We start from the raw sequence: 11,820 nt of genomic DNA, 5'->3' as shown, positions 1-11,820 counted from the left end.
TCACAAACAAAGCTTACATATGGGTGATTCCCTGACCTCCTTAGGAAACTTTATCCTTTGTGTCTGGAGTCTCCTCATCTTTTTATTTCCCTGAGACCTGGAGATCTAATATAGGAAGGAAAAAATTGGGTGCAGAGCCAAGAGGAATGGGTGTTGCTCCCTTTGTCTTTCTGCCCACATAATAATAGGGGGAGAAGACAAAGAATGAGATCAGAGAGAGCAACAAGCACAGAAGGTGACAGCACATGGTTTGGAAAACCACCAGACAGATGCAGGGAAAGCATCACAATCTCCATGGTAGAACTTAATTCACAACTTGCAGATTCTGCTTTGGTGACAGAGAGATTGCAGTCTTCTGAGTCTTTAGGACTAGTAGGAAGCATGTAGGCTTTCTCTCTGCTCTTGCCCCCACTATCAGCTGTTCACTCCCATGACAGCGACTAATTGCCCAGCACTAAGAACCCAACCCCATGATATCCAGATGTCAGCAATTGCTTTTAGTTTCCAGAAGACTCAGCCAGCCTGCAGCACAGCCAGCATCTCCAACGGCTGGACCAGTAGACCAGTGGTCATACACTTGCCCTAAATTTGGCTGGGTTCTAGGAACAAGTGGTCAGGGCTGTGTCGAGCAGATTACATGTGTATATGTGGCCCAGCCGAAAGCTCTTAAAGCATGCCCTAAAAGACATGACCCATAACAAGCATTTGTAAATTATTCCATTCCTATGTCTTCAGTCAGAGGTCAAAATTTTTGTAGTCTTTTAATGGAGGAGGAAGAGTCCAGTGCCTTGGTGATGTCCATTAGTCTGGGTTCCCCTCCCTAGTCTGGACAAACTATGCACACATACACAAATACTTTAATGGACAATATGAGGCAGAGAGGTTTATAGCAAGGCCAGGAGGCCAGGGTCATTGAACTGACTTGTACTGAGGAAAATCAGGCCAAGCCAATCGGCCCAGGACCCCATGTTTGAACACATTTTATGCAGATGGACACTGAGTTTTGCTCTAGAGTGATTTTATGAGGCAGTGGCCTGCTGTAAGCTGGCCTGACCAAGACATAGAACACACACAAGCTAGGCCAGGTGGAGCCAGCAGTCTCTACATATAAACCGCAGTTGGGTCATCCTGAAGCCAGGGCCCTGGAAGCAATTTAATTCAAATGACGTCTACTCAAGATAGGAATCTCTCCTATGGTGACTTTTGGGGGCCCAGCAGTATAAAACACAGCCCTCTGGGCTTCAGAGCATAACATGGCATGGGGAAAGTGGGACTTACACTGGACATTGGAGAGCAACAGGAAAGCACAGCCAAGAGACTAGCACTGGGAGGGTGTTTTGTGGGCTGCAGAAGTCTGGGAAGGCACACATACAAAGTCCTTAGGATGCCAGGCTCCAGTGCCCCTTTGAGCTCAAATCTCTATTCTGTTTCTGTTTATAGATTATGTGGCCTTTGGTAAGCCATTTTCTTCACCTATAAACCTACTCTATTGGATTTTTGTGAACATTAAATGAGGTAATGTCCATGAAATTCTTAGCATGGGGCAAGGCATACAGTAAGGTCTCAATAAACACATGAAAGCTATTATTATTTTTAGAGGAAGTGGTCATTTCAAGGTCACTGAGGCCTCTAAGGGAGCAGAGAGAAAGAACATTTAGAGCAAGAGGAACAAAGAGTATGACTAGAAGTCAATAAAAAGGACTAAATCCAGAATTTTTTTGGCAAGCAGTGTTCATGCATTCAATAAATATTAAGTTACTATTGGCCAGGCAGCATGGACTACAGTGCTGAACTAGACAGAAGTAATTCCTGTTCTCCCTGGCCATTGTGAAGGAAGAATTGGCTGAGGGTGTTGAAATATTGTCTAAATTTTAACAAATTTAAGTCAAAGCTGAGGGCTTTGGAATGGAGAGGACAGACGATCAATCCAATGCTCATCATCACAAATTTTTGAAAATCTCATCTTCAGAACTCCATGCCTAGGATTTCTACCACAGAAAGTGATTTATGAAATTAACTGACAGGGACCAGTGGGTGGCTCAGTGGTTGAGCATGTCTGCCTTCAGCTCAGGGTGTGATCCTGGAGTACTGGGATAGAGTCCCACATTGGGCTCCCTGCATAGAGCCTGCTTCTCCCTCTGCCTGTGTCTCTGCCTCTCTCTTTCTGTGTCTCTCATGAATAAATAAATGAAATCTTAAAAAAAAAAAAAAAAGACATTAACTGACATCATGGAACTTTCTGGAACTCCTGGAAAGTCATACATCCCTAAACATTACCATCTAATGTGAGGAACACCTAAATAACAGAATGGTGGATAATAAGGCTAACCCTTTAATGTCTTTCTGCTGAGTAACAGAAATGTCCCCTAGCTGAGTAACAGAAATGCTCTTTTGTGATTTGACCACAGCTCTAGGAGTAATCCCATCCTTCTAGCCAATGAGAGGTTCAGGAACAAGCATGCAACTCAATGGAAGATAATGCAATCTGAGAAGATCTAGACTGGAAGCGTCTTAGAAAGTCTATCTTCCTTAATGGAGAGTGTCCAGAGAGTGTCTCCCTAGGTTATCTCCTGATGGAAACAGCTGAGAAATGCTTCCTTTACCCTGATTGCCATTGCCAGCCATATGGCAATCAATTGAGTGATCAATTAAAAATCACAAGAGAAGCCTGCTTTAGGATGATGCCAACTCCATGGATGCCAGATGGAAAGAAAGGAAGAACACTGGGTACTTGACCTAGTAGATTGACCAGAACCAACTTGGAAGTTCAGCTACCTCTGGACTTTCTGCACTTGGGGTGTTAACATATTCCTTAGTGTTTGGGCCTGGGTGTGTAGAGCTTTCTATTACTTGCACTCTAGCACATCCTAATGGATGTACTTGCTAAACCAGAACCAGGAATTTATTTGTACTTATACCTTCAGTTGGCTTCATTAGGGCTTTTATCTTTCTCAAAGGAAACAAACTCAGCTAGGCCCAATCCCTGCCTATCCAGCAGCCTGTACAATGCTCAGAGGGATTCTAATTCTTGTGTAGTTGGAGCCCTACTGGAAACACAAGCTGTGGGGATGTCAGTCTTTTGGGTTAAGTCAGGTTTGATAACAGCAAGCACTTTTCCAGAGCTTGGTGTGCATCAGGGTCATGTCTGAGCAGTTTATACATTTATTTACTCTTCTCTACAACCCTATGAGGCGGGGGGTTGGGGTGGGGGGTGGGGAGTAGGGGTGGGGATGTGTCCTACCGTTTTATACACTTTATGGTCAAGGAAGTAGAAACATACAGGCACTAAGTAACGTGCCCAGAGACACACAGCTAGTAAGTGGCCAAAGCTAGATTCAGATTCAAGTCTGGCTTCAGAGTCTGTGCCACTAGCTGAATTGTTTCTCATTTGAGGTGGTTCTATGATCTAGAGATAAAAAGTGTATAAGGGAAGAGGCAGAAGTGATCAATTAAAATAGAACACACTGGAAATTATAAAATGGGAAAAACACACCTTTGGACTTTGATCAATCTACAGGGAAGCCACTGCAGGCTTTGGAGAACAGAGTATTCGTTTTAGGCAATTACTCACATTTCTCGCTATTTCTTCATAATCTCATCTCCATCATTTCTCTGTGACTGTCTCTCTTTTCATCTCTTCATGTGTGTTAAGAACAAGTGAAACAGCAACCTACGATATCAGACAAATTCTGCAATGTGTGGCCACAGTTACTTTGATAAGAATTCTATATTTTTACCTACCATGCAGGCAAAAAGAAAAGTTCTAATATGAAAAGAAGCCCCATGTGAGCCTTCTCTCTGCCAAATGAATCGAGCTCACCCCACCTTTTTAATTTTGCAAAACATTTGTGTTGTGTCTCCAGTCTTCTGTGGTACACCAGTGGGCCGGGGAAGGGAAGGAGGGCCTGCAGGGATGAGATGCCTGGCTTGGCCATACGGTGGGCTGCAGGTGCTTGGGAGAACCGGCCAATGGGAGAGACTTCTTGGAACAAGCCCGACAAGTTACTGCTGGCCCAAGCCTCCAGCCTGATCTCCCTCCAGCTCAGCCCCAGGTCACCAAAAGGAAATGTATCTAATTTTCAAATCCCTCCTGGAGCCAAAGAGAATTCCAGCAAAATAGCCATAAACATGGAAAGAGTCTTGTCTGATTTAGGAAAACATTCCATTGGATTTAAAATGAAATATCCTGTGACTAATCTCATGTAGGACTGGGAACGGGCCTAACTGTTCAATTTGGTGGTCAGCGAGAAGGCTCCAGAGAGAGGCTTTGTCCCTCCTGCCCCACTCCCCCTACCCTACCTCTTTGGGAATGGCGATAAATCAACCAGGACTGAGTTTTCAAACAAGGATTGTGAAGGGTTTGCTGTTTGATCCCCGAGACCCCCTTCTTCTCAATTTGTCATTGATTTCCCATCATGAGAGTTTGTGCAACTGAATCCCCTATGCAATTCTGGCACTTTGTTAGCCAGTAAATAAAACCCAAATGTTAATTCGTATGAGCACAGCGTTCCCTGCCAAGAAGTGAATAATGCACTGCGAAGGCAACAGCACCATGATCCTTGGATGAGGCAACAAGAAACAGAGGAGCAGAATTGGGGGGTGGTGAGGGACCAGGGAGGTCAAACCAGAAAGGGAGGTGAAAAGGGAAGAGGAAAACGGAATGGAACTACCTCTTAAGGTATCTGTCCTGTCTCCTTGATTTGACTGAAGCTTCTGCGGCCTGCCCCGGACAGTAATAACTCAGGATAATTGCTCCATGTGTCTGTATCCTATGGAGCACTTTCTATGTAAGTTTGTTTTTTCTGTACACTGACCTAGGAGGCAGGTTCTGCTGTTGTCCACAGCTATAAATGGAGAAGCAAACGCCCTGAGAAGTCCAACACCTGGCAGCACAGGATGGATGAGGGATAAGACACTTGTTAGGTGTCAGAGCCTGCTCAGTCGCATTGTGCTATCTTCCCCAGATGGGGAATGTCAGGTTGTGGGTAAGGTGACCAATCGTCCCCATGTGCCTGGGATTGAATGGGGTCCTGGGAGCCAGGACTTCCAGTGCTCAAACCAGGAATGTCTCAGTCAAATTAGGATGAGTTTGGTCACCCTAGGATGGATGGTCTGACACTCAAGAACCTCCTTAGCTGTTCACATCAAGAGGATTTTCAGAAAAATGGTCACTCACGCCCGCAGCCCTGTCTGTCTAAAGTGACCTGGCAAGTTGGCCTAGTAAAGGCAATCTCATTTCTTGCCCACAGGGTAACCCCCCCCCAAAAAAAATACCTCCCTGATACATGACAAATGAAGAAGGAAACAACTATATGATATATGCGAATGTGTTTAACAAGACCAAAATTTCCCCTCAAATGATCTCCTAGGCCAAGGCAGAAGGAAATCATCTTAAATTCCAGTTCCAGAAAGTCTGTAAGCAAATTACGATTTTTGTTTGTTATTTTTAACCAGCAGGTCAATTTAAAGGCACAGAGGTACTCTATCTGCTTACCATCAGATCTGTGTAAAGCAGAAGAAAGGATCCCATGCAGGGACCCCGTTCCCATTCCTGGGCCCTACTTTATTTTTTTTATTTATTTTTTTGGGGGGGCCCTACTTTATAAGCCAAGACCTCTCACTTGTGAATTATGCTACAGTCAAGCCTCTGTCTCCTTGAGAAGTAAAATCAACCTTGGAGTCCATCCAGTAATAATAGTTTCTACAACAAACAATGCCGTGTATTTGTAAACAGAGTTTTTACATATGTCATTGGATCTGAGCTCCTGGCAGCCCTGTTGAAACAGGGTAGATGGGACAAATTTCTTGTTTCATGTTCCATGATGGGGAAGCCAGGGTAAGAAAAGATAAGACATTGACGAAGATCATACATTTAAGGAGGGGTGGAGCTGAAAGTCAAATCTGTGCCTTTCAATTCCACATTCAACATGCTTTTAGTGGCACCTTTCTCTTATGGTATCAGGATAGTCTAATTGTTTTATTTTATTTTATTTTATTTTATTTTATTTTATTTAAAAAAATATTTTATCTATCTATTCATGAGAGACACTGGGGGGGGGGGGGTGCGGAGACACAGGCAGAGGGAGAAGCAGACTCCATGCAGAGAGCCCGACGTGGGACTCTATCCTGGGACTCCACGATCACACCCTGGGCCGAAGGCAGGCGCTAAACCACTGAGCCACCCAGGGACCCCCAGTCTAATTTTTTAATGCCAAAAATACCTTATATGAGCTCCTTAAAGGAAATGGATATATACAAAGTAGATATCCTTGTATTTCCCAACTGATCACAGGGCTTGGCACACAGTAGGTAATCAGTTATTCCCCTACAAGGCAGAGGGGGCAAGGGAAAGTTCGGCCTACAATGCTACCTAGACTGAATTTTGAAACTCAGCCGAGCAGCCTACTTGTGACCCTCCAGGCAAGTCACATACCCTCCGAGCCAACAGATGCTCCCCAAGCAGAGGTGCAGGTAACAATACCCCCAAAGCTGTTGTGCATGCCTGCAGTAATAGCTGAGGAGGGCTTGGCACATTCCAGTGCTCCATAAGGGGCAGTAATCATTGTTTTCTGGTGCCAGGATTCTGGGCACTGTCTTATGCCCAGCCCGGTGATGGAAACAGATGACCCAGGGCACAAGGCTCTAATCTCTGGAGGCAGGAAGTGGACCAGATGCTTTCTGGCCTCCTGTCATGTTTAACTCACCTTTCCCACCAAAATGAGAGGGAATGCTCTCGACTCAGTCAACACAGCTACAGAGCGCTGTTGGTGACCCCTTCCGTCTGTGCCTGGGGCCAAGCTACAGGTGATAATTAGCTCTCAGAAAGCGGAAGGACATTAGCTCCAGTATCTTGACTCTGTTCCAATTGGGATAATTAAATAAAGTGCCCACAGGTGGATCCGGTTAATGAGGCATTGACTGGGTTGCCACTGAACCAGCCAGGCAGCAGGCATGGAGCTGGGGCATGCACTTAGTACGGCTGACTAAGCCGTGGGCATGACCCAAAGCATGGAGCAATCCCCCCTCTCCCTTCTCAACCCTCAGCTTGTTCCTGTCCTCGCTCCCCCAGGCATGTGGGTATCCTTAGGCCCACTGCTCTGGGCGGCAGGGCCCTGTGCTCCGGGCTCCGCCACTAGCTCAGTGCATAACCTCCAGCAAGTATCTGCCCTGTCCCAGCTCCACTTCCTCAGTTGTAAAGAGAAGGAAGTGATTAAGGGGGCAGCTCACAAACTGAAAGAGCTTGGGGACAACAGGATTCAGTCTCACTTTCTCCTCACCTCTCCGATACTGCTAGTTTCTGCTTCTCTCTTCTTGGCCTCCTTCTATTGTCCTATAAATAGGCTGTCCTATAAACAGGCAGCCTTCAGCAACCCCATATTCATAGCCTCTCAGTGATGATATAGGAGGCAGAGCAAAGCCTCCTACCAGTGACAATTTTTAAAATCCTAGGGGAGGACCTGATTGGTCCAGCTCAAATGACAGATTCACCTTGTGGACCAATCATTATGGCTGGGAAGGGACAAGAACTTGCTAATATTAACCCAGGGGCAGACCTATTGATCTGTCACCAGAAGCCACTTGAATTGGAAGCTTCCAGTGACTAAAGCGTTACACACAATGATTTGTCCCTCTTCTAAAAAGCAGAAGCAGGTTGTATTCCTGGTGTGTGTGTGTGTGTGTGTGTTGGTCTTCTGGAACAGGAATAGATATTTCCTTATAGGAATAATGTCATGGGGCAGCACGGGTGGTTCAGTGGCTTAGCGCCTGCCTTCAACCCAGGGTGTGATCCTGGAGACCCAGGATCGAGTCCCATGTCGGGCTCCCTGCGTGGAGTCTTCTTCTCCCTCTGCATGTGTCTCTGCCTCTCTCTCTCTCTCTCTCTCTCTCTCTGTGTGTCTCTCATGAATAAATAAATAAAATCTTTTTTTTTTTAAAGAAAGAATGTCATGAGTGATGATTATTCTTCTAGACTGGTCTAAGAAGAAGCTAACTGGACAACCACGGGCAAGTTACTTATCACTCTGACCCTCAGGTTCCTTGTCTGGAAAATGAAGAGTGTTAATAGTACTAGCTCATGGATTGTTGAGATCATTAAATAATTCTGGTAGGTTCAGTCCTTCACACACTGGGCAACAGCAAACTCAATAAACAGTAGTTCTTGTTATTAGAAAATGAAGCACCGCACCGGGCAGCCCAGGTGGCTCAGCGGGTTAGCGCCGCCTTCAGCCCAGGGCCTGATCCTGGAACCAGGGATCAAGCCCCACATCAGGCTCCCTGTGTGGAGCCTGCTTCTCCCTCTGCCTCTCTCTCTCTCTCCAACTCTCTCTCTCTCTCTCTCTCTCTCTCTCTCTGTGTCTCTCATGAATAAATAAATAAAATCTCAAAAAAAAACCAAAGAATATGAAGTATTGCGTGTATGTGCTTTAGAAAGTCATGGCAAACTTCACTTATAATGAAACAAGAGACCAAAAAGACCCCTGATGAAAACCATTATTTTCTTTATTCTCAAGCACTGATGGGTGCAGAAAGGTAAGTTTAAGTAAAGAATGGTGTGAAGATTCTGATGTGAATCTTGGGAACACTTTCAAGGAAATGCAGCAAATGTCCTCTTTCTGGCTAATTTTGCTGGCCACTTTCTTTTTCCTTTCCTGTCCCTGGCATTACTCATTTGCTTTTTAGTGGTGTCTGAGACTTTTTAAGGGAGGAGGCGGGGGGTTCAAAATGGGACCTAGGAGAAGAGAGAGAAGAGACTAGAAGAAAGAGACAGAAAAATTCAGATTCTCTTGATGTGCCTGAAGAGAGTGCCACAGAGATGATGAATACAAAGGAATAACTATTATAATAGTCAACCAACAGTAACTAGTAGCATCATTACTGCTTGGACCTGTATGTGAGACAAGAACGTAGCTGAGATGCACACAGTGGGTTCCACGCAGTAGAAGACAGAGATGGGTCTGGAAGGGGCATTATTCACGTCAAGGGGATGGGTAGGGAGGACATATATGGGGTTTCTACTGCTGACTCCCAAATATGAGGGTCAAGAAGAAGACCAAGAACAATTGTATAGGTTCTTGAAGAGCTCCGGGAAGGTGCATCTCAAGGGGAAAATATCAACCATGTTCAACTGAGCCTTTCTTTGTGTTCTATGCCCAAGTTCCCTGCTTTGAGGAATATACTTTGTCCTATAGTATGTATACTCTGTCTAGATAAATATTGCCTTCTGGTCACCATAGTGCTCAGTACTATGCTAAGTCCCCAGTGGGCAATCTATAGCTTTTAAAGGCAGTGAGTACTTGCAAATCAAAGTTGCTCCTAATACTTCTGTGGCTCAGTCAAGTTGCTCCTGATACTGATGCTGCAGGACATTTTAGTTGACTAGTAAAAGGGAAAGTGAATTCCCTTTGAGCAGTTTCATTCATTCATTCATTTGTCCATTCAACAAATATTTCCTGAGGGCCTGGTATCTATAAGGCTGTGGTGACTGCTCAGGACGCATCAGTGAACAAGATGGGCAAAATTCCTGCCCTCCTGTCATCTAAATTTTGTTGAGGGAAGAGAAATGAGAGGCCACCAACTACATATGACATGTGATAAGCACTCCCAATGAAAATACAGGAGGATAGATGAGAGTATATAAAGGATGCATGAAAATGAACAAGAAGTTAATATTTTGGTCCCTGTTTTAAAATTAAGATCCACATTCACTTCGGAACTTCAGTTGTACTTAGAGTCATAAAAGAAATATAGACTCATTATGGAAAACCTGGAAAATATAGAAAGCGTAAAGATACAAAAATCTCCCATAAACCACTGTTAAACCACACTTATTTTATGCCTACTTGGGCTCATGTTGCATAGAATTTTGTAACCTGCTTTTTCATTTCAAATTACATGGTAAGCCTCTCCTCCAGTCATAAATATTTAATTTAAAACATCATTTTAAATAGCTGCATCCTATGCCATTATATAGATGTGCCATAAATTATTTAATCATCTCCCAATTGTTGAACATTTGGTTTGTTTCCACTCTTACAAATATGTTTCAATGACTCTCCTTGTTCCTAAATCTTTTGTTTGAGATTCTGTTGGTTTCTTAGAATACTTTCCTAGCCAGTCAGTCCCCAAATATCTATTGAGCAATTATTATGTGCCCAGGAGATTTTCTTTTGCTTTGCTAGTCTGTTCGTCTGGTGCTGGTAGGAATTCTTGACTATACTACCCTTGGTTTTGTTCACCTGACAAAGTAGACCTGTTGACCCCCGACGTGTCTTGGCCTTAGTTTTACCCTTGGGCCCTGGGCATGAAGGAACCCTTGTCTTATTTAGATACCTCTATGTATCAAGTCTGTTTTCATCTTGGTCTTTTATCTCTTGCTATGCAAACTCTCTGAGCGGTATGCTGTGTTGCATACCCAGGCTTTCTGTGTCTTACCTATTGTTTTAGGGCCTGGGGACTGTGCCAGGAAGGGTCCCCAGAAATTGGACCAGAGTCTCTCCTGAGAGTATATGTGTGTTTGGGGGGATGGAAGAGAAGGGGAGAGGCAGGCAATCCAAAAGTTAGTGTGCAAGAACATAGGAGATGAAAATCCAGATGGAGACAACTAGAAACTGGCTTACCTCTCTCTCGACCATTTCTTTGGATGGACTGAAGGAGGATTTGGACTTGGGTTTCTAGGGTATGTCATTGACCAGTCTCATTGACAGTTCCTTATCTGTAGGCAACCTTATGTTGCCTTATGGCATGCCTTTACCCTGTGTAACTTTATAGTTCTTTCTCATTCAAATTCGGGCTTTGCCATGAGACTTGCTTGGCCAATAGGATGCTAGTGATGTGGTGCAAATAGAGGTTTGAAAATGTGGATCTATTTCCACTAGCCCTCTTGCACAACTAGAGTGCCTCTCTATTCCAACTCTGACCCTGTCTTAAGGACATAGCAAGGCTAGCATATTGAAGGGCTGTAAGAGCTATGAGGACCTAAGCCTATCCTAGGCCAGCCAGTCTACTGCCAATCTGCCACTGACTGAAGATACAGGTGCAAGCCCAGCCAAGATCCATTGAGTTTCCTCAGATCAGCAAAACTAACCCTCAGACTCTGAGAAAAATAATAAACCATATATTAATCTTTGGGTTTTTTTGTTACTCAGCAATAACTAACTGATAGAGACATTAATATTGAAGAGCAGAGAAGGAAAATGGTGAGGGAAAAATAGGCAGAAAGTACAGCGACAGATTGAAGCACTCAGAAAAACCCCAGCTCTGGATTCACATGAAGCACTACTATTTAGCAGAATCCAGCCCCTGTGGCTATCCTTTGACCTCTAGGATGGTGCTTGCTACCCTTTCACTTGCAGGCATACTCTCTTCTTGCTTGGTCTCTTGATTAGCAGTTCCAGGAACCAGAGTTATCAATGCTTGGAGATTATCCCCAGGGACTGACCCATCTTAGGATTCTGAGGTTCTAGAACTGCACAACCATAAGGAGTGAGCACTGGAGGCTCCATGTGGGAACACTGAGGGCTCTTTGTCCTTGTCTACACTTTTGCTTCCCCCTACCCACATGGGTGACCTCCTGAGCTCAGGTTTCATTGGTTATTTCTCATCTGGAGCAGCCTGCATTTCATTATGGTCTCATTATTGGGTCCCCAAACTGGACAGCACCAGGTTGGGGGCAATAGGTAGGAGGTCATCAAGGTGGATCAGTCCACCTCCAGCACAAAACATCCCACTTCCATCATGTTTGTCTCTCGCCCACGTCCTGGGCATGGACAGAGCCATGAAAGGTAGCCCTTGGGGAATCTGAAACACACAGATTCACTCAGG

Source organism: Canis aureus, chromosome 29 (genome assembly GCF_053574225.1).
Source record: "Canis aureus isolate CA01 chromosome 29, VMU_Caureus_v.1.0, whole genome shotgun sequence".
NCBI classification, from domain to species: Eukaryota; Metazoa; Chordata; class Mammalia; order Carnivora; family Canidae; genus Canis; species Canis aureus.
Note: the sequence above shows the minus strand (reverse complement) of the source record.